General features: G+C 39.8%; 1 non-coding gene across 1 annotated transcript; it reads right to left on the minus strand.

The window, feature by feature from the left end:
• Positions 1–18058: 18058 nt before the first annotated feature.
• Positions 18059–18165, minus strand: LOC122070930. Its single transcript, XR_006138018.1, has one exon. It is a non-coding gene; the product is annotated as a small nucleolar RNA R71 (small nucleolar RNA).
• Positions 18166–22560: the final 4395 nt, after the last annotated feature.

Here is a 22560-nt window from a genome sequence, read left to right on the forward strand (position 1 = left end):
CTGAATAGCGTCCAATTCTGATTTGGAACTAACCAACTCCTGGTCTAGGTTTGGGACCGCACCTCGTGACCAAGCTTTAATAATTGGCTTAAGGGCTTTCAGCTTTTGAGCCAATTTATAGGTTGGGGAAACATAAACCTCAAAGCTCCATGCTGCGTTAACCAAATCCAAGAAGTCCGGGTGATCCAACCAGAAATTATTGTTTTTGAAAGGGCAGTTTCTAGGTCTTATAGATGATCAAGAACAAACCATCAATGGGACATGGTCAGAAGCAATACGGGGAAGCACTTTTTGAATACAATCATCAAAGGTCTTCAACCAATCCTCATTCACAAAGGTTCTATTAAGAACCGTAGTCACATGGCCCCTTCTCCGATTGTTACTCCAAGTTAACTTCCTACCGGAGGAAGGGATTTGAATTATAGCATAGGCATCTACCATAGCAGAGAACTTCGAAGCAGCCCCCGAGCAGAATCTCCCTGGCCCTTTTATCTCATGATCATAGAGAGTAGAGTTAAAGTCCCCAATAATCATTCTTCGTCGAGGCGAAGAGCCCGTAGCCAACTCCATCCACAGGGATCTTCTCTCTGCTCTAAGGCATTTAGCGTGCACCACTGAAAAATCCAAAAGGTTTCCCTGCCATTCTAATTGGAAGGAGAGCTACTGTTCGGACATAGATAAAATGGTAGGCTTCTTGAGGCTCTGCTTCCATGTGACCCATAAATTGGGATGAGCATCAGCCCTATTATTACAAATAAACTCAGTTGTGAATCCAAGTTTATTGAAGAAGATATTAGGAAAATTGTTCACTGAAATCATCGGCTCAGCAATGTAAATAATATCAGGAGAGTTTTCACGAACAATCTTTGATAAGGTGACCTTTGTGGCGACCTTCTTTCGACCACGAACATTCCAGAAAAGAACCTTCATGATCACTTGTTGGATGGAGGTTTGTCGGTCCTAGCATTAGACCGACCTTAAGTGAGCACTTGCTTCCCTTTCTTTTTCTGTATTTGGACCCATCCCCCCTACTCTGCTTGTAGAGTCACAGAATCTACCCTTGCAACAACTGCTCTAGCACTGGCCAAGCCTTCTCCATAGTGAGGGATAGAACTGCCAGCCCCACAACCACCCCTTGTGACGTTCCACCACAGTTGATGAACCTTAAGTTCCTATGCACTCCATCTAGATACAAGACCATAGCCTGAGGGTCCTGTCCAGCGTCATACCCATAGCTAGTGTCTTCTGGGTCAGGTGGGTGATCGGTGTGCCCATGATCCATCTCCGAACCCAACCCATCCACCTCATCATCCGAACCGAGAACTACTTCTAACTGATTATTGTTATCCATGTTAGAAGCGATTTCAAAATTTGAATTAGCACCGTTTAATATGGTAAGTAAATCCCCCTCAGCGCCCAAAGGAGAAGGTCTCCTTGATTGGGGTGTAACATTCTCCATAGGACTCTCCATATCATCACATTCCTTGTTGGACTCGCCTTCCATAATTGGAAGATTCTCTATGGGATTCTCTCTCTCCCCCATGGTGGATACCCTGTCCCCCCCCCCCATGGCAACTCCACCACCGTGAAGGGTGGTTCCTCCATCGTGCATGGCTGAATTCCCACCATGAACAGCCTCATCTACTATGCCCTATAGTGAGCTTCGCTAAGAAGGAAGGGTTGCATGCACTGCTGAGCCCCTGGGAGCCTCATCCATATAAATTGCACCTAGAATACCTCCGTCATTCTCTGATCGAGGGATCTTAGAATCTGCAATCTTCTTCTCCCTATAGTTACTGATGATATGCCCCACCTTTTTGTAGAAGCCACATTTTCCCAGAGAATCCTCGTAGAGCATCTTCTGCTTGAACCAGAACAAGTTCTCAATTCCAGGCTGCCTACATTCAACTTGGATCTCTTCAAGCCTCTAATCCTCCACCTCCATCTCTACCAGAACCCAAGCATAGTTCCCATAAACGACATTTTTGGTGCGATGATCAAGAGCAACTGGCCGCCTCGCCGCCTTTTCCATAGTCAGTAAGACCTTTTCGTGCCAATATTCCAGAGGCAGATTTGGAAAGTGCACCCAAACTAGTGCCTTTTCGACCAACTTTTCATAAATGCTGAAGTCAGGGTGCCATCTTTGAAAGCAAACAACCTGACCTCCAATCTTCACAAGGCTTCTCTGCCACATCGAAGCCATGTCACTTTTAGAATCAAACTGAAAAATTGTGAAGCCTTTACCCATCGGCACCATCTTCACTTTCCCCTTCAGATTGCAAGAGTCACGAGCTTCTCTGCGAACATCATCCAAGGAGAGGAATCGAAAGTTGATTCTACCAATCAGGGCAAATTGGTATTTGTTTAAATGATCCTCATATGCCTCCTGAGGAATGACCACCTTGGTGGAGTTTCCAGCATGAATTGGATCAGGGAGATCTTCCACCACCGGTAAAGCACTTCCCACCACTTTGGCATAAGATTTATTTGGGGGTGGAGCCTCTGAAGGCTTATCATTGCTGGGGGTTTCAGTATCTCTAACAATGGAGGCAAAATATATCTTTGCTGCATCAGTTCTTGCATTAGTAGAAGGTTGTTGCCCTTGGGTCCCTCCTAGTACCTCACAAGGAGGCGCTGCCGGCATCAAGGAAGTCTGAGGGTTCCAGAAATCAGTTAATCGTAGCTGTCTTCCCCTATCTGGTGGAAGGCCACCTCTAGGATTGTCTCCAGGGCTCGAAAAATGCTCCATCCCTCAACAATTTTACATTTTCGTGGATCTCTTTTTGTTCCTTTAAAGACTGTTTTATTTCAATATCCAAATACACGTAAAATCTCCACACCATTAAATTATGGAAGGATCGGAGAAAGTTCATGAATGAATATGACATGAATTTCCTCCAATCAATTTTGAATGAAATAATAATTGAAAGATCCAAAGAGATCAATGATAGCCATAATGTAAATAAAAATACCTTTTTCTCATTCCGCTTATCTCCTCTCACCTCGTCTGCCTTGCAGGGGTGGTGAATTGCCTCCAAACATTTCTGGTGACTATGGGGGGATAGGGAAAGTATGATTTTTGGAGTCGCCATATAGGATTCAGGGCCTAGAATCCTATGGTGGAGCCCAATTTCAATCGAGGGATTGAGCTCGAATAGGGGATTGGAATCCTGTGAAAGGAAGGAACCCCCGAATTTGACTTCATATTTTGGTCTGTTCCAGAGATAGGGGTCCGTGTCAGGTTACGAATGTGGGAAGGTGTTAGGCACCCACCTCGCCTAGAATTTTCGGTCTTTCTACCAGACGCTTGGATTTCGAATATTTTCCCCCGAGAATTTTAATAGCCTAAGCTAACATGGAAGTCTTATTACATGAAATAACGTAATCACATATCCAGAAACTTGCATGAAAGAATTATAGGAAATTATTGAAATATCACATGAAATATAGATCGATATTAAAACCACATGAAATAATAAAATCTACATAAAATAATAGAAAATTCAATTATCTTATCTACATAAACGTACAATGCCCCATGACATGACAATTATGATCGTTATTTCATGTGAGGAAGACATGCGATAACACATAAAATGATAAAATTTACATAAAATGATAAAATAAAAAGTAACTTATCTACAGATGTGTACGATGCTCCATGACATGATAATTATAATCGTTATTTTATGTGAGAAACACATATGATAACGTATAAAATGATGAAACAGATTACATTTAATATACAAATGCTAAAATTAATACTTGAAATGATAACAATAAATCGTTATTTTATGCAGTAGACACATAAAATAATACAAGCGGAGATGAGGTATGTATTATACATGCAAATAAAATTATTATATAATATTTAATGATAACGACCGATGAAAACGGTGAAATTTTTGATAATTTTCATCGACTTAGTGGCAACGATTTAATTTTCTTCTCTCTTTCTTGGAGAAATTAAAAACTTCTGACACTTGGGTAAGAAAGTTGACAGGGTTTCTATGCTAGGGTATGAACATGGGTTCTGGTTTCTGGGAATTTGAGCAAAGCTTCCACACTATATTCTTGAGGTAGGAAAAGACTATGAAAATTTGGGCAGGGCTTCCGTGCCGTATTAGTAGAATTGGAATCAGCAATGGTAGTTCGGGCAGGGCTTCCACGTTGTATTCTTAGGGTTGGAATCAGCTGTAGAAATTTAGGCAGGACTTCCACACTACATTCCTAGGATTGGAATTAGCTGTGGAAATTTGGGTAGGGCTTCCACGCTGTAATCCAAGGGAATTAGTTGTGGAAATTTGGGTTGGGCTTCCACGCTGTATTCTTAGGGTTGGAATTAGCCTTGGAAATTAGGGTAGAGCTTCTGCAACGTATTCCTAGGGTTGGAATCAACCTTGGAAATTTGGGTAGGGCTTCTGTGTCATAAAAAATATCGAAATCAAATAAAAAAGAACTTAAATAGAAGTTTTGTACTAACCTGATATGGATGACGTGAACTTCTAAAAATAGGGCAGGACTCCGTCAACTTAAACTTCAGTAAGCTCAGCTCAGAATTCTATAGACTCTCGTCTCTTCTTTTTCTTTCCTCTCTCTCTCTCTCTCTTTTGTAAGGTCTCTGGAACAGAGTTTTTTCTTCAGGGGTTCTTTTTTTTTTTCCGGGCTCTTCTCGGTGACCCGAGGTCACTATTTATAGAAAGAATGAGGGTAGGGGTGTAAATTCGTGGCTTGACCAAACTAAACCGATCGGGACCGACCATTTATAGACTGGCCCAGCTCAGACCGTTTATTAAACGTGTCGGGCTTAAGCCTGACCCATTTACAAATGGTCGGTCTCGGTTTTGATACTTGGACCATCAGGCACCCGAATGAGACCGATCGAATAACACCCAATCGAGACCGGCCTATTGTGCACTGGCTTGGCCCAACCTTTTAATGATTGTAGAATACCTATTTTACCCCCCAAATTAAAGAGTAAAAACTAAAAAGTAAAGACATGTTCACATTTTAAATAATGGTTATATTTGGTATCATTTATTGATTTATTGTCATTTTTTTGGGCTTGCATGAGTGGGTTAGAATATAAGAGCACATTTTAAAGAGGACCCATTTAAAAACTGGTTAAAGCCCATTTAACATTAAACATGTCCGTAGCTTGGTTAAGGCCCGACTAAAGCCAGATTAAGGTAGCCCGATTATAGCCCAAGGTTGACCGACTTAATATAAAGTGTACCATGCCCTCAATAACTTAGCCCGATTAGTTAAATGGGCGAACACGATGTAGCCTTTGAATGTCTTTAAGTCCGATTAAGCTCGACCAAAACTGGATCGGCCCGACCGATGGACATCCCTAAATGAGGGCGTCCATGTAAAAATTCCTCGTAAGGGGTTTATGAGCATGGAAATGAGGTTTAAGGGCATGTAAAGCCCTTACACATCTGTGTAAGGGCTTACACTCATCCGTGTAAGGCCCTTCCCTCTCGTGGCACTCTGATATGCTTCCAAAAGATGTTGTGGCACGCCACTATGCTTCCAAGAATGCCCGTACATTGGGTGGCTACCCTGTAGACTAGGCGGCAATAGCCCTACGTGGTTGTGGTGAAAATTTTATCATCTAAAGCAATAGCCGTAGGCTGAGCATAAGTAGCCCTATGTGGTTGCGATGGAAATTTTATCACATAAGGAAAGGTGATAAGTTTTGGTTGGGGTTTGGTTTAGGATTGTATGATTTGGTTTGGTTTAGGATTTGACTTAGTTTAGGATTTGGTTTGGTTTAGGGTTTGGTTTGGATTTGGGTTTGGTTTGGTTTAGGTTTTGGCTTGGGTTAGAATTTGATTTGGGTTAGGGTTTGGTTTGGTTTGGGTATGGGTTTGGCGAGGGTTTAGGGTTTTGTTTGGTTTATGGTTTGGATAGGGTTAGGGTTTTGTTTGGTTTGGTTTAGGGTCTAGTTTGGGTTAGGGTTTACTTTGGTTTGGGGTTTGGTTTGGGTTAGAGTTTGGTTTGGTTTAGGGTTTGGTTTGGGGTTTGGTTTGGGTTAGAGTTTGGTTTGGTTTAGGGTTTGGTTTGGGTTAGGGTTTGGTTTGGTTTAGGTGTTAGGGTTTGGTTTGGGTTATTACGGTTTGGTTTGGTTTAGGGTTTGGTTTGGTTTAGGGTTTGGCTTGGGTTATGTTTGGTTTGGGTTAGGGTTAGGGTTAGGATTTGGTTTGGGTTAGGGTTTGGTTTGGTTTGGGTTTGGGTTTGGTTTAGGTTAGGGTTTGGTTTGGCTTAGGGTTTGGTTTGGTTTGGGGTATGGTTTGGTTTAGGATTTGGTTTAGGTTAGGGTTTAGTTTGGTTTAGGGTTTGGTTTGGCTTAGGGTTTGGTTTGGTTTGATTTCGGTTTAACCAGTTCAAAGTTCAAGTAAATAATATGGCACACCTGTGTATCCATTTTTTCCGTGCAAGATACCAAGAGGACCGTATTCCCGAGTACGTTCTAATGATATGGGAATCGAGCACATACTAGGCTCAATTGTCGTATTCTGACAAAAGGCATTAACTACTTTCGGTCACTTTCCCTGCATCATTAAACATCGGGTTTGACCGATCACAATGTCTAGGATAATCTGGACTTGTGCCGAAAATTTGACTTCTTTCCGAAAGAGAGAATATATGTCTCCTCATTACCCATAATTCATCATTGCCAAGGGGGGGGACAAAATTTGGTATCTATAGAATGCCCCCTCTTTGGCCGAGATTGTGCAACAGCCGAAGGGCAAAGAAAAGAACAACAAAATTTTGTCACCCTAAAGCATGTATTGCCGATATCCTACTCAAGAATAGCGGAGGTACAATGCAAAAGGCAAGCAATTAAACCATGATGGTAAAATTCGATGGAAACAAGAAATTAATATGGGGGTATATCCAATTGACTAGTATCGGTATATCATACCACTAGAATTGGATCATACATGAAATGTTCCGGACTTGGCCGGAAGTGCAAGTATGATGAAATCATTATAAAGAATAATTAAATCCTAATAAGGAAGAAAATACATGCCTGGGAGACAACTCAGTGGAGAAATTGCAAGGATATCGTTCTTATAACGTACCTCAGCTCTTCTAATCAAACTCATGTCAAAATGATGTCCTTGTAACATTTTTCGATACTTTTGATCAAATTGATATCTTGACACAAAAATTGACATTGAGATTAATACTTTCCAATGTTATTATGGAAATGAGGCTCTTGTCTCAATATTGAAATTGGCACTTTCTGGGGCTATTTTGGAGATAACATTCTTATTATATCATCTTGGCAATGCAATCGAAACTTTCTGACACTATTGCAGAAATGACGCTCTTTCACGATCCTTCGTCACTGAAATTACACTTATGGCACTGTTGGGGAAATGACATTCTTCTTATAGCATCACGTAAATAAAATCAGCAGTTGCCGCTGTATGGAAATAACATTCTTATTATGGCATTTCGACACAAGAATTGACACTTTCTAGAGTTGTTGTGAAAATGACATCTCATTATGGTATTTTAGCATTGGAATTGGAACTTCCTAGCTCTATTGCGGAAATATCATTCTTATAATGGCATCTCGAACATGGAATCGACACTTTCTGGCACTGTTGTGGAAATGTCATTCCTGTAATAGCATCTCGGATTGAAATTGGCACACTTTCTGACGCTGTTGCGAAAATGCCATTCTTGTAATGGCATTTCGGCATTGGAACTGACACTTTTTGGCGTTGTTGTGAAAATGACATTCTTATTATGGCATTTCGACACTAAAATCGGCACTTTCTGGCGCTGTTGTGAAAATATCATTCTTGTAATGGCATCTCAAACCTGGAATCGACACTTTCTGGCACTGTTGTGGAAATGTCATTCTTATAATGGCATCTCAACCTTCACTAAGAATTTATAGGAAAATGGTTTCTCCATAATACATAGCAATTTGTTGTGGAATTGCAAGTACAAAGCTGAGGCACATGCATTCCGAAGTTTATATGATCGTGAGATTGATGATTGCATAGGCATATAAGAAATTAAGAGTTTGGAGTGATCAGGAGTACAAGAGTACAATGGTGATCAAGAGAATGAGATGATTAAGAGTACACGAATACAACGGTGATCACGAGATTTGGATAATTGAAAGTACATGGTATGATGGTGATCACGAGATCAGAATGATTGAAAGTACACGGGTACGATGATGATCACGAGATCAGAATTATTGAAAGTATATGGATATGATGGTAATCACGAGATCGGTATGATTGAAAGTACATGGGTACGATGGTGATCATGAGATTGGGATAATTAAAAGTACATGGATATGATGGTGATCACGAGATTAGAATTATTGAAAGTACAAGGGTACTATAGTGATCATGAGATCGGGATGAAATCAAATACTTCAGGAAACATAATCCTATGCACATGAGAGGGTTGAATGGAATCTTATGTAAAATTTAAAATGTTCTCCAAAGATTCTCCATTTTCCTGCTTCTGCACTTGTACAACACATAATCTTATAAAATGGTTAGCACACAATTGAATATCTATGCATGATAACATCAAGTGTGATGTTGTTGCCATCAACCTTTGGTGAAAAAATGTTGATTATAACTTTATGATCAATTGTCCCTTGAAGGTCAGGAAATGAAATGCTTATGCAATTTCTGAAATTTTTATTTGTGAATTTAAAAATTTGTGATTATTCACATTTTAACCTGGCAAGGCACAATTCTGTATTATCCATATCTCCCTCATCTGTGTGGGGTTGACAAGTATTTTGGGTGAACTGACACTGAACGGGTATAAGTGGTACTGAATAATATGGGCTACTGATTAAGCCTGGGTTTGAATAAAAGGGATGACCGGGTTATTCTTCACAAGGATACACTTGTAAGGCAATATCCATGGCATTTGCCCCCAGCTGTATTGGCCTTTTCACTTTTACCATAATTGCTCCACTTCTCAGGCTAGTAGGACCTTCCCGTGTTCAAAAACCGATCCTCATGAATCGTGTGCCCCTGAATCAACAAATTGCCCCACTGACAACAAATCTTCCTCCCTCATTTTTTAGAATAGAAATGCCCCTGGTAGCAGATTTTTTTTTTTTTTTTTTTATCCACAAGAGTGAGCAGTTATCAAGATTATATTGTCGTGAGCAATAATTTGATCATGAACTTCTTTCCATTCTTTCTTGCATCATCGGCTCTTCTGAGAGACCAATGTAGAGAGAGATATTCATGAAGAAACATATGATGGATATAGTTTGAAAAACTGTGAGAGTGAGAGGACCGAACTTGATTATTATTTCATCAAGATGCCTATGTACCCTAGAGTAGGGATCAGGTGAAACATAGTTCAGGATGGATACAAAAATATGAATATTGAATGTTGAGTAATGGGTGGTTGCACTTTAGAATTTTTATGGCTAAGTTGCCTGCATACCTCAAATGAGGATATCAGACCTAATTAAGTTCCATCATAGCTGGATGAGCTCGGAGATGTCAATGAGAATCTTTATCATCAATTACAGGAGGACTTCAGTACGTTGTAATGGGGTTTAGGACCAGGTTCTAAAGGATGGAAAAAGCTCAAAATGCTTCCAAGGCCTAACCTGATCTTTTATGACTTCTTTCATATGTCAAGTAGGTAAATGACAATTTACCCACAACTCTAATTTTTCTTAGATCATTGGATTTTGATTCCTGAAATCAAAATTTTTTTTTTCTCAATTTGGAATGACCCCAACTTTAGGCTATCATATATTCTCTCTATTTTTTTTTTTTTTTTTTTTTTTTTTTTTTACGCTACTTTGGAGTGGCCCAAATTTGGCAATTATTCAAACTTGGACTCTAGATTTTTCTTTTCTTTCTTTTTTTTTTTTTAGGGGGGGAGGGGAATTGTTCCGTGGTGCCCTAATGATATGATATTTCAAGATCAGGCCCTAGAAGATAAGGGACATGTACAAAACAGAAGAGTTTCAAGATGATGAGTTATAAGTGGGCTGAGATAGGTTTTTCAAAGAAAATGGTAAGGCTCAACAAGGAGACTAGCGAAGTATGTTGTCCTAGTTTTTTTTTTTGGATAACTGGCTTCAAAAGATGGCCTCCCATTGGTAGACTTACCAAGATGAAGATTCCCTCTAGGCTCCGTGCTCGTTGGTCGTTGGAAAGGGATTAGATATATGGAAAGCTCAAGAATTTTATCATGAAGACTTCCACACTGTTGATCATGATGAAAGAGTAAAAGAAGATAGAAATGAAGTTGAAATGAAAGTAGAACTTTATTTATACGAAACAAGACTCCTACATCTTGAATTAGAAAGAAAGAAGGAAAGAAAAATCTCTCTCAACAATAGTCTCTCTCTAAACCTAGTATTCTTTTATTCATGCTCCTGATGTGCTTCTTATGTTCTGTTTCCTTTTTCAGTTGTTCAAACATCATTATCGCATCTAGTTACTGCTCAACTATTTTGTTCAAGCCTTCCACCTTCCAGAAGATCCAGTATAGCATGTCCAAGTGCGATGCACTCATCAGTAGGTTGCCCTTCTTGGGTGTGATAGTCATGGAATTGATGTTGATCATACCACTCTAGCAAGGGATTTTTGACTGGGCGGGGACGAATGGTTCCCAAAATTCCTTCCTTCTTCAATTCAGCATATACTAGAGATCTAGCTATGCCCAAATCGGTGAATTTCCGTTGAGGCTTCGAAGCCTGTCTTGATGACGAGCCGAGTTGTATCATAGTTGGAGGAGATGTTGTGACTTGAGCTATGCTAGGTTGCTAATTCTGGCCCACCAAATTTAACCCTTGACCTTGGTACTGGTCTGGCCTTGGGATTTTTCCTTGTTCATGATGACTTTGAGAAGTTCCACCATGTTGTGATTCTCTAAATATACAGTTTTCAACCTTCTTTTTAGTTGCTAGCAAAGCTAAGAATGTCTCAATGTGTTGACTGTATAACACATCATAGTAGGGATTCACCACGTTATCTAGGATCATTTCAACTTGTTCTTTTTTAGTAGGTCGAGATGTCATCATGCCTACCTTATCTCAAAACCTTAGAAGAAACTCAGTGAAACCCTCACCTGGAGCCTGTTGAATAGTTTCTAACTCTCGTCGAGTTATATCCAATTCAGTGTTGTAAGAGTACTATTTAGTGAATGCTTTCATGGTTGTTGACCAATTCTGAGTCTGGGAAGGGTCTAACTGAGTTAACCAATGAAGACCGAGGCCTAAAATTGTAAGAAAAAATGCTTGCCCCATTTGTTCTTCAGTCAATCCCCATGATCTGAAAATATTAATGAAGATCTTCAAGTGCGCCCTTGAGTCACCTTTGTTGTCAAACTTATTAGTGTTCCATTTAAATATCTCTGAAATATTATCTCCGAGAAAAAAGACCTTCTCATCAATTTCTGTGGCCTGAGTGTCTACGGATTTCCCCTTCTGCAATAATTTTTCAAGTCTTTCTAATTTCTCCCTCATCTTTCTTTCCCTTTCAGTTTCAGGGGGTTCAGTTGGAAGATCTGGTCGGATTTCTTCTTCATCATCATCGACCATGAGCCTTGGTATGGTGCAAGGCGCATTGGACCCCATCTTGGTCCATTCCTACTCTCCTGGAGTTGAAATAGGTTCAGTCTGTTGCTAAGGCTGTTTTGCACTGGTAAACTGGTTGAATAAATGATGTAATTCTTCCAACTCTAATTGCAACATATCCACTCTTCGTTTCTCTTGGGCATCTAGTTGACTTCCACAAGCTAGATCCATACTCGCTGACTGTTTAGATGATACTGAACTAGGTATACTTGGTGGAGTGAGTTGAACAATAAGTTCCACAGTTGGTAAGGATCTCTCAGGACTAACTCAGACCAAATAATTATTTCGATGGGTCCACACAGCCTGCGGAGAATTTTTTTGATGCGGAATTGTGCCTGACCAAACAAAGGAATTTAATTTTTTTAGATTTTTTTTTGAATGATGCATAAATAGAATTACTCTCTGCAATAATAAGTGTCTAATTTTGGCCCAACTTTTAGTCGATATTCACACACCCTTTTTTTTTTTTTTTTACTGGGAGGGCCCAAGTTAGACACAAATTATGGTGTGAGAAAACAAACAAGTTTGTTCATGTAAGAATAGCCTCGTAGCTGATTTCATATGGGTATTTTGTTTCTCCCTATAATATGAAAATACCTAACCATTCTTGACTCTTGGATTGGTTATGTGGAACATTATCAGTTTGGAACATATGCTAATATAATGTGATGAAGCGGGAATCACCTCGCAAGCATTGTTGCATGAATCAAAATCGATATAACTACATTTCACAATTCCTAATTGTCAAAGAACATATCAGTTTTAAACATATACAAGGAAATTCTCATCCCAGATGAAACGGGCTAGAGGAATTCGAACTTGACATGCATACAATTACTAAGTCAGTTTGTGGCATATCTTAGTTGTTCAATGGTCTAGTTCCTACATGATGAAATGCAATAGGTGAGGCCACCCTTGACAGAACCGATATACCTATCGCTGAAAGTGAATTATGGGTACGTGGTTCCTTTGATATACTAGATGTTACTGTATAAAGGGGTGTGGCTTCAACGGTTATTGTCCATGACATTACATGTGTTCAGTCGACTAGCCACAGGGGTAGGTGCATCCATGAGTGAGTGTGTGCACAAGTGTAGCACAGAAAGTGGCCATTAATTGATCTCAGAATGGCAAGATACATTCTACTACCCTTGACAGTTTTAAACTATTGATGACCATCCTCCTCAACCAATTTCACTTCGAGCACTCTTATGTAGGAAGTGGACATCATTTTATCTCAGAGTACTTAGTATATCAAGCATTAACCTCCCCGAGGGTGCGACCATGACAGGGAGTACCCTCGTCAAGTGATTTCACTTTGAACTTGGTGCATGACGTAGTTAGAAAGCAATATACAAACATATTTGCCCACAAAAATGATAAGGGGGAGAAAATTCTAACGTTCATTGTAAGCCTCTGGTATAGAAAGTTTGACAGTCTCCAGTGGAGTCACCACTGTAAGTGAAAATACCTTTTTCTCTTTTCGCTTATCTCCTCTCAACTGGTCTGCCTTGTAGGGGTGGTGAATTGTCTCCAAACATGTCTGGCGACTATGGGGGATGGGGAAAGTTTGATTTTTGGACTCGCCATCTAGGATTCAAGGCCTAGAACCTTATGGTGGAGCCCAATTTTGATCTTGGGATCGAGCTCGAATAGGGGGTTGGATTCTTGTGAAAGGAAGGAACCCCTGAATTTATCTTTATATTTTGGTCTATTCCAGAGATAGGGTTCATGTCAGGTTACGAGTGTGGAAAGGCGTTAGGCACCCACCTCGCCTGGAATTTTCGGTCTTTCTACCAGAGGCTTGGATTTCAAATATTCTCCTCCAAGAATTTTAACAATATAAGCTAGCATGGAAGTCTTATTACATGAAATAACACAATCATATATACATAAACTTGCATGAAAGAATAGTAGGAAATTATTGAAATATCACATAAAATATAGATCTATATTAAAAGCATATGAAATATTAAAATCTACATAAAATAATAGAAAATACAATTATCTTATCTACATACACGTACAATGCCCCATGACATGATAATTATGATCGTTATTTCATGTGAGGAACATATAAAATTTACATAAAATGATAAAATAGAAAGCAACTTATTTATAGATGTGTACGATGCTCCATGACATGATAATTATGATCATAATTTTATGAGAAACCCATATGATAACGCATAAAATGATAAAACAGATTACATTTAATGTACAAATGCTAAAATTAATACATGAAATGATAATAGTAAATCATTATTTTATGCAATATACACATAAAGTAATACACACCGAGATGAGGTATGTATTATGCATGCAAATGAAATTACAATATAATATTTACATGATAATGACCGATGAAAATGGTGAAATTTTCAATAATTTTCTTCGACTTAGGGGCAACGATTTAATTTTCTTCTCTTTTTCTTAGAGAAATTAAAAACTTTCGGCTCGTGGGTATAAAAGTTGACAGGGTTTCTATGCTAGGGTATGAATATGGGTTCTGGTTTCTGGGAATTTGAGCACAGCTTCCACACTATATTCTTGAGGTAGGTATTGACTGTGAAAATTTGGGCAAGGCTTCCGCACTGTATTCCTAGAATCAGAATTAGCTGTGGCAGTTCAGGCAGGGCTTTCATGCCGTATTCTTAAGGTTGCAATTAGCTGTGAAAATTTAGGCAGGGCTCCGCACCACATTCCTAGGGTTGGAATTAGCTATGAAAATTTGGGCAATGCTTCCGCGTCGTATTCTTAGGGTTGAAATCAGCCTTGGAAATTCGGGCAGGGCTTCCGCACCGTAAAAAATATTGAAATCAAATACAAAAGAACTTAAACAAAAGTTCCGTACTAATCTGATATGGACGGCGTGGACTTCTGAAAATAGGGTAGGACTCCATCAACTTCAACTTCAATAAGCTCGACTTGGAATTTCCACAGACTCTCGTCTTTTATTTTTCTTTCCTCTTTCTCTTCCTTTCTTTCTTTCCTTCTTTTCTTTTCTTTCTTTTTTTTTTTTTGTAAGGTCTCTGGAACAGGATTTTTTCTTCAGGGGTTCTTTTGTTTCTTTTTTTTTTGGGCTTTTCTCGGTGACCCGAGGTCACTATTTATAGAATGAATGAGGGAATCCATGTAAAAATTCCTTTTAAGGGGTTTAGGAACGTGTAAATGAGGTTCAAGGGCATTAAGGCCCTTACACATCCATGTAGGCCTTACACAGCTGTGTAAGGGCTTACACTCATTGGTGTAAGGTCCTTCCTTCCTGTGGCACTCTAATATGCTTCCAAAGGATGCCGTGGCACCCCATTATGCTTCCAAGCATGCCCATAGACTATATGGTTACCCCATAGACTGGGCGATAGTAGCTCTACGTGGTTGCAATGGAAATTTTATCATCTAAAGCAGTAGCCATAGGCTAGGCGACAGAAACCCTACGTGGTTGTGGTGGAAATTTTATCACATAAGGAAAGGCGGCAAGTTTTGTTTGGGGTTTGGTTTAGGGTTTGGCTCGATTTAGGGATTAGTTTGGTTTAGAGTTTGGTTTGGGTTTGGGTTTGGGTTTGGTTTGGTTTAGGTTTTGGCTTGGGTTAGGTTTTGGTTTGGGTTAGGGTTTGGTTTGGGTTAGAGTTTGGTTTTGTTTAGGGTTTGGTTTAGGTTTGGGTTTGGCTAGGGTTTAGGGTTTGGTTTGGTTTAGGGTTTGGATAGGGTTAGGGTTTGGTTTGGTTTAGGGTTTATTTTGGGTTAGGGTTTGGTTTGGTTTAGGGTTTGGTTTGGGTTAGGGTTTGGTTTGGGTTAGGGTTTGGTTTAGTTTGGGGTTTGGTTTGGGTTAGGGTTTGGTTTGGTTTAAGGTTTGGTTTGGGTTAGGGTTTGGTTTCGGTTAGGGTTTGGTTTGGTTTGGTTTAGGGTTTGGTTTAGTTTGGGTTAGGGTTTGGTTTGGTTTGGGGTTTGGTTTGGGTTAGGGTTTGGTTTGGTTTGGATTAGGGTTTGGTTTGGTTTGGGTTAGGGTTTGGTTTGGTTTGATTTCAATTTAACTAGTTCAAAGTTTAAGTAAATAATACGGCACACTTGGGTATCCATTTTTTCCGTGCAAGATATCAATAGGACCGTATTCTCGAATACGTTATAATGATATGGGAGTTGAGCACATGCTAGGCTCAATTGTTATATTCTGATAAATGGCATCAGCCACTTCCGGTCACTTTCTCCACATGATTAAACAATATTGGGTTTGACCGATCACAAGTTCTAGGATAATCTAGACTTGTGCCAAAAATTCGACCTCTTTCCGAAAGAGAGAATATATGTCTCCTCATTACCCATAATTCATCATTGTCGGGGGGGATAAAATTTGGTGTTTACACTTAAATCAATAAACCCCCTTGAAAAACAATTTCCCAATGTTCACACATACCAAAGAAAGCTTCTCCATTGTTATCCTAACTAACATAGATAGTAGATGGCAGAAGCCATAGTGAAATCCTTTCTGTAAAGGCTCAGATCTTCAATATTGCAAGAGAATGAAGCTTCTCCAGCTCTGCAAGATCAAATCCAAAAAGCTCAAAAACACACTTGAGGAGATTGTAAGCTTACCTGGAGAAATAGGTAGTACTAGCAAACAAGAGGATGGATTGGTTTGTAATTGGGAGAGCGATCTGATTGAAACAGTAAATGATGGGGACAATTGTATCGATCAGTATGTCGTTAAGACTGCAAGTCAAGATGGGCCTGACTAGGCACTTTTGATTGTGCATTTTTGCAATGAAATAGAAAAGATCAATGCACATCTTACCTGAATTTCACGCTGAAGTTCGCAACTCAATATGTCGCCAACAACATCGGAAGCAAAAGTGGATATTCGGCAAAGTTGTTCTACTATTGATGGTGCTAATGAAGGTAAGGAATCTCTCACCCCCTTTGCATTAAATTATAGAAACTTACCTTTTTACCTTAGATCTTGCTTACTGATGAGCACATTTATGTGTGAAATTTAGGGTATAAAAGCATGCATTTTTACATATTTAGAATGGAGCTACCTTGGGTTTTACTCTCTTTTTGCAGGTTTTATATTTTCAAGGCTTAAGGATTATCGGGTGTCGTATCTCCAATTTTATATATAAAGAGGTCCTGTTTCTTTTCATGGCTGCAAAGAGGACGAAATTCTGAGCAAGATGGATGTGTTGCATTAAAAGTACACAGTCGTTTTGACTCCCGTACACTCAATTATTCTTTTCGGGCCAGAAAAAGAATAATGGACCAGAACTAAACCGAGATGAAGAACCAGCCCATATGCAGTTGTTCTAGGGGTACAAGAGAATATTCTAGATGCCAAAAAAGTAGGAGAGACCCACATTGGGTGCCACTTCCTCTTCCCTTGTGCGTGGAACACTATATTTCCTACTTTTTGGAGATTTGATTGAAGATCTCCTATTTTCCACTTACTTAAAGACAAAGGGTATGGACGAAATTTCCTCATAAATTAGAATATTGTCCAAATCTTTCAAGCAAAGAATAGAAAATCGTCCAAGGTTGTGCGCAAGTTTGAAAAAGAGAGAGAAAAAAGGAAAAAAATAGGAAAAAAGGAAAGCAATCGTTGGAGACCTCTTCTTTCCTACTTTCTCTCTTTTTCTATCCATTCTCCCCCCTCCACCTCATCAAAATCGTCCAAGAGGATCTCCCTTGGGCATCCTTCTCTACTCCCTCCCCATTCCTTATATAAGAGGGTCGACCATGCTAGAAATATCGTCCCTGTCTTCCTCTATTCTTCTAGGTTTTTAGTTGTGCTTTTTTTTTTTTTTTTTCTCTTTAGTTCATTGTCTTAGTTTTTTTTATACAAGCACTTTTGTAATATTTTTTTTTAATGCAAGTCTTTGTATGCTATTCAAGTTTTTATTATTTATGCAATTAAAGTTGTAATAATTTTAATTTACTAGTTCTACGCTTAGTTCTAAGTGACCAGTACCAAGTGTGGCGCATCTCTTTTCAAGTTCAGTTTTCAAGTTCAGATTTGTTTTCTTCTGGCCTAGAAATTTCAAATTTGGTTTATTCTAGATTTGATTTTTAGGGCTAGTAGTGTCTCAAATGTATCAATTTTTTATTTCAAGTATTGAAGTTCAGGTAGGTTTCTTCATAAATCTTCTCAACCCCCTCTCATTCCCTCTTCTGGCAATAATTTTGAGCTCAAATCTCAGTACATCACTATGTTACCCCCACTTCCATGGGCTGACCTCTGAGAATGCATACCTATTTTTAAGGGAATTTGAGGAGGTATGTGTTCTAATTAAGATCCAACAGCTTTCTGATGATGCTGTTAAGCTTAAGTTCATCACTTTTGCATTGAAAGACCAAGCTAAGAAGTGGTTGTATAGGTTATCCACAAATTCCATAACCACATGGGAACACTTAAAATTTGTCTTCCTCAAGAAGTTTTCCCCAACTCACAAGACCAATAAGCTTAGAAGTTATATCCTTCAGTTTAGGCAAAAGCTTAGTGAATCCTTTTGTAAACTTATGGAGAGATTCATGGATCTACTCTAAGAATCCCTTCACCATGGCCTAGACTTATGACATTTATACCAAATAATTTATGAGGTTATTTATTACCTAACTAAATAAATGATAGATTCTATGTGCCCTAGGGGATTTACATCCTTTATAGATCAAGGAAAGGCATTGGAATTCTTACTTAACTTAACTGACAAAACGCGTGAGTGGGAATCAACTTAAGAAAGTGAAAGAACCATAGGAGGGAAAGGATATTATGCTGATGGGATAGTAGCCAAGGAAGCTCACTTGGATAGCCTAATCAAAAGGATTGAGGCTATTGTTCCTAAAGAGCCATCATCAGTCAATATGATTAAGATATGTAGTTGGTGCCAGTCTCCTGAACAATATATAGAAGAATTCCCCAACACTTCTGGGGGCACTTCCAATGATAGTGTTAATGTCCTATATCAGAATAATCCATAGAGTAACACTTACAATCAAGGATGGAAAAATCACCCAAATTTCTCCTGGAACCAGGGCAACCAAGTAGGGCCTTCCAATTTCCATAATCACGGTCAATCTGGACCCCAAAGGCCTCCCTTTGCACAATAGCCTTTTACCCAAAATATTTTTCCTATGCCAAATGTAGGACCTCCGTCTAGTTTCCCTAGGTCCTCTCTCCTATCATCTTATCAGCAATCCCTTGGGTTTGCCAACATTGGAGAGGCAAGTAGAGTATGTGATTTGGAAAAAATATATGGCCCACCTAATGACAAGCCATTAAAATGTCTCGATTTTGCGTGAGATGGAGAAATGAACATTGCCTAGTTAACCAGAGCCTAACGTTAGGTATCAGCCTGTTAGTTCACAAGCACCACCTAATACATTATTGAAAGTAGTACAAGGTTAGGCCCAACAAAGGCCCTCCAACCAATGTCATATTGTTTATACCCTTAGGAGTGGTCGAGAGTACTAACAGAGTGTTCTTAAATCTTTTCCATCTGTTACTCCTGTTAACTCTCCTTCTGTTGAGGATACAAGTGTGCCTCCTATTCTAGGTTTGTTTGATGAACCTAAAGCAACTAAAGGCGATTTAGTTGAGGAAACCAAAATGATTCTTCTAAAAAAGGGCAAATCTCTAACAGTCTTTATGTTCTTTCTGTCCCCTTTTCTAATCGTTTGGTAAACAAAAAGAAGACTACTTCCATGGATAAGATTCTAGAAGTCTTCAAAAAGGTAGAAGTGAACATCTCTCTTTTGAGTGCCATATCCCAGATCCCCACCTATGTGAAGGTCCTGAAAGATTTGTGTACTCATAAGTATATCAGGAGTGTGCCCAAAAAGGCATTCTTGGCAAGTAACATTAGTTCCATAATTACTTAGTCGATTGCAGCCAAGTATAAGGATCCAGGGAGCCCTACCATAGCTTGTGTCACTGGCAACACGTATATTGAGTGATCTTAGGTTTGGGGTTTTCTTCAGCTTAAAGGTATGATTTGTTCCTAAATCTTGATTTGAACTTAGATCTATGTTGTCATCATGTGGATGAAGTCCTAAATGTGTGGAAAATACAAAGGAAACAACCCCCTTAAGTTCCCAAAAGGCAGGGTGAAGAAGGGAAGTAGGACAACATAACCCACTAAACACTGGTGGGTGGCACCGGTGGGTAACCATACCCACCAATATGACCGCCAGTCTTGACTGGGCCTCAGAGCCTACCGGTGGGTCATGGCGGGGTCTCGGGGTCCTACCGGTAGGTAGGACCGACTGGTACCTAGACCCACCGGTAGCACCCGTCGGTGTGGTCTAGGTGCTACCTGCATGGGTGGCTTGCATTGGTGGGTCCTCATACCCACTTGTATGATCCACCTGTGGTCCAATGCGCTCTGATTTGAGCTCGAACTCTATTGACATCCTTCTTTGGTCATTAAATGTGTTATGATTGTGTCTTTCGTTTTTATGGTCCCGAAACGGACGTATTCTAAACTCCCTTTCAGTGTTAGGTTTGTGATTCTTGTCTTCACATAATGGATCTCACTTGTACCAAATGTGCACATTCTTGTATGTGAATAGGTAAGTGAGGAGAGGACGTTTATTATATTTTGGATTGTTTATTGCATCATTCTCATTTTATACATTATCATGCCATCTTCATGCATATGTCTTGTCTACTGTAGGATGCATTTATGAATCATCAGTTGTATCTTTAAATTTCCAAATACTTGTTACTTGCTTTGAATTATAAACATGGATTATTTCAAATATTAGATGATAATGATTCTTTGGATATGTGATGAATTGCTAGAGTAGACGCCATAGTTAGCTTGAAAACGAATGCATTAGTGCTCCGTGGAATGGGACACAGAAGCATTATTTGGGACACAGAAGCATTATTTAGTCATACTATCTCATATAGATGCATTAGGTTTAGGTTGATATTCCCTCATGCTACGACCCTTTCTAACAGGGGTTTAGGTGTTGCGTTATCACTGGGGGTAAGCGTTGGTCGCGGACCGTCATGGTGGTTAAAAGTATGCCTGGCAGATCATTAGAACAGTTGAAAACTTTGGTGGTGATATATTCAGAGGGCTAAGCGTACTGCATTTATTTTTTACTGTGGTTCAGCCACGATTTACTTTTATGCTGTGGTTTGGCCACGATTTACTTTTTTGCTGTGGTTTGACCATGATTTAATTTTTCGAGTACTCACGACAAGCCCTCTATGACAACCCTATAGGTGTATCATGGGATGGAGAACACATCATGTACCTGCAACATACACGCACTGTGGTTGTGAGTAGCACGTAGTGTGATACCCTACTTTTCAAACCCGGTCTAATTATACGGTTGACCCGTTTTAACCATGTAAGACCCGAACCGGAGAGGGTTAAGGCGGTTTCCTTATGAACCATGATAGCAAGGATGACTTTGAACACCAGTTGGCTAGACAAGTCTGAGTTAGTGGCAGAGGAGACGAGTGTACCCAAGCCGTGTACATGCACATATCATAAGGCCATGTACGGATAAAACTAGTATATAGTCGTATCCTAAAATGCATACGTATAATATATCTTGTGCCGAGAGTGAGATTCATGCCGAGAGTCGAATTCCACCAAAATCTCACTTGTTGGCCAATTTTTGACCCTCAGGTGGGCGGTCACAGGTGGGAGCATCCGCCCACCTGAGTGACCCACCCTTGTGCTACTAAGGATTTTAAGAAAGTATAAATAGCATTAATTGTGTTTTTCTATATCTCATTTATTACACGGAAAGTTGGTGAGAAGATTTAAGAGGAGAGAGAAGAGAAGGGAGAAAAGAGAACGAAGAAGAAGAAAGGGGAAGGAAGAGGAAGAAGAAATGGATTTAAGCGGCACCAAGGTTTGATCTTCCCATTCTGACGCCGGAAGAGTGATCTCCAACACGAGATCTACGTTTAGAGGTGAGCGAAGGCTATATTCTTTAAACTTTCACCATACCCAAGTAAAACCCTTGATTAGGTAGTGTTTCTTTAGGTCTTGTAAATCCCCCTTGAGATGATGAATCTAAGGTTTAATAAATGGCCTATGTGTTGATTTTGAAGGATTTGAAGAAGTGTTTATAAGGTTGGAGAAGCATTAGTGATTTGAAGTGATTTTGGGGTTTTTGAAAGAGTTCTTGAGCAAAGAAGGTAAAATGGTTTCCATTCCTTAAATCTAACCTGTATCTAGGTTAGAATCATCTTATGCGACCTTGAATGTGTGGAAGATGGGTTTGGAAAAGCCCCATTTGTTTTCCCAAAGGTTGGGGAAGGTTTCAGGGAAAATGGTATTTTTTTGCCCAGACTGGTGGGCCAAATGGCCGGCTTGAGGGCACACGCCTGAGAGGGCAGGCCCCTACCGGTGGGCCAATCAACGAGCCAACCTGCCCGCCTATAATACCCTACTTTTTAAACCTGATCTGATTTTGCGGTTGACCCGATTTAACCATGCAGGAACCGAACCAGAGGGAGTTAGAGCGGGTTCCTTATGGGCTATGATGGCAAGGGTGACCTTAAACACCGGCTGGCCCGATAAGTCCGAGCCAGTGCCCAAGCCGTGTACATGCACCTACCATAAGGCCATGTACGGATAAAATAGGTATTGTAGCCGTATATTAAGGTATATACATATACTACATCGTATGCCAGGGGTGGGGTTCACGCCAGGCCCAAACTCTGTCAAAATCCCAAGTTTTGACCCTCAGGTGGACGGACAGGTGGGTGCACCCACCCACCTGAGTGACCCATACATGTGCACTATTCATTTAATTAGAAAGTATATATATAGCATTTAGGATTTTCTTTTCTTTTCATTTATGACACCCGTACGTTGGTGAGGATAGTAAAGAGGAGAGAGAAAAGAAAGGGGAGAAGAAGGGAAGAGAAGGAAGAGGAAGAAGAGAAGGATTTCGGTGGCGCCGAAGCTTGATCTTCCCATTCCGGCGCCGGT

The sequence above is a fragment of the Macadamia integrifolia genome, unplaced genomic scaffold, assembly GCF_013358625.1.
Source record: "Macadamia integrifolia cultivar HAES 741 unplaced genomic scaffold, SCU_Mint_v3 scaffold_157A, whole genome shotgun sequence".
NCBI lineage: Eukaryota > Viridiplantae > Streptophyta > Magnoliopsida > Proteales > Proteaceae > Macadamia > Macadamia integrifolia.